We start from the raw sequence: 360 nt of genomic DNA, 5'->3' as shown, positions 1-360 counted from the left end.
AACAGCGGGTTACATGCAAATTTTGTGGAAAGCCTCATTATATAGATAAGAGTGGAAGAGTTCCAGTGCCATATAAGAAGATGTGGTATTTGCCTTTGACGGAAAGGTTCCAGAGGTTGTATCTGTCTGAACGCACAGCGCAACCAATGAGATGGCATGCGGAGCACTCAACAGATGGTGAGATCAGACATCCTTCAGATGGAAAAGGGTGGAAGCATTTCCAATCAAAGTATCCCGACTTTGCGTATGAGAGAAGAAATGTCTACCTTGGTGCATGTACTGATGGTTTCAGCCCGTTTGGCAAGAGTGGAAGACAGTATTCTCTATGGCCAGTCATTCTTACACCATACAACCTACCCC

This window comes from Brassica oleracea, chromosome C5, assembly GCF_000695525.1.
Source record: "Brassica oleracea var. oleracea cultivar TO1000 chromosome C5, BOL, whole genome shotgun sequence".
Lineage (NCBI taxonomy): Eukaryota > Viridiplantae > Streptophyta > Magnoliopsida > Brassicales > Brassicaceae > Brassica > Brassica oleracea.
This window is presented reverse-complemented; position numbering follows the sequence as displayed.